We start from the raw sequence: 1,451 nt of genomic DNA on the forward strand, positions 1-1,451 counted from the left end.
CACTAGAAGTGGTACATGCGAGCATGATTTTGCCTTTGAAAATATGGATGGGTGAATATGGCTACTGTGCAGGTGGGTGGGAACAGGTGGTTCAAATGACTGAGACAAAGCGCCTGTACTGTGTTCTGTTTTGATATGACTCTCTAACTATGACTCTGACTGCTTGATCTCAGACAAAGGTTTGATTGAGTAAAAATCCAAAATTAATATCAGACTTGAATGATTCACACCTTAATTCCCCAAGAATATTCAACAGCATGGATATGTTTTGATATGGTGTCAAACTGGCCACAGACTCCCAGTCGTGGATCTTTCATAACCAGGGAAAGACAAAATGCTGGAGTAATGCAGCAGGTCCGGGCAGTGTGTATGGAACTGAATACAAAGGGAGCATTTTGGGCTGAGACCCTTCAGAGGAACTGGAAAGGAAGGGGGAAGAGGCAATATCATTGATTGATTTGGAAGGTGCAGGTTGCTTTTGTGTGAGACTCGGAGCTCAGGGTTTGTGTTTAAGCAGCTGCCTGCACATTCCTCAGAACAGGGAGCAGCATTTCTGCTGAAACTGGTTCGACATTTCACTCTCAATCCTGCAAACAAAGTCACTTCAGTATTCTATTTAACTATTTCTGCATATGCAAATAAGCTAAGCTGTTAATATAACAGCTTATATTGGAATATAAGCTTCCAATATAACTCGGAGTCCTGCCATGTGCAGAAGTTCGCTGATGACACGGCCATAGTGGGGTGTGTCAGGAATGGACAGGAGGAGGAGTATAGGAAACTGATACAGGACTTTGTGATATGGTGCAACTCAAACTACCTGCGTCTCAATATCACCAAGACCAAGGAGATGGTTGTGGACTTTAGGAGATCTAGGCCTCATATGGAGCCAGTGATCATTAATGGAGAATGTGTGGAGCAGGTTAAGACCTACAAGTATCTGGGAGTACAGTTAGACGAGAAGCTAGACTGGACTGCCAACACAGATGCCTTGTGCAGGAAGGCACAGAGTCGACTGTACTTCCTTAGAAGGTTGGCGTCATTCAATGTCTGCAGTGAGATGCTGAAGATGTTCTATAGGTCAATTGTTGAGAGCGCCCTCTTCTTTGTGGTGGCGTGTTGGGGAGGAAGCATTAAGAAGAAGGACGCCTCACGTCTTAATAAGCTGGTAAGGAAGGCGGGCTCTGTCGTGGGCAAAGTACTGGAGAGTTTAACATCGGTGGCTGAGCGAAGGGCGCTGAGTAGGCTACGGTCAATTATGGAAAACCCTGAACATCCTCTACATAGCACCATCCAGAGACAGAGAAGCAGTTTCAGCGACAGGTTACTATCGATGCAATGCTCCTCAGACAGGATGAAGAGGTAAATACTCCCCAATGCCATTAGGCTTTACAATTCAACTGCCAGGACTTAAGAACTTTTTTTAAAGCTATTATTAATGCTTTTTGAGT

This window comes from Hemitrygon akajei, unplaced genomic scaffold (genome assembly GCF_048418815.1).
Source record: "Hemitrygon akajei unplaced genomic scaffold, sHemAka1.3 Scf000048, whole genome shotgun sequence".
In the NCBI taxonomy this organism is placed as follows: domain Eukaryota; kingdom Metazoa; phylum Chordata; class Chondrichthyes; order Myliobatiformes; family Dasyatidae; genus Hemitrygon; species Hemitrygon akajei.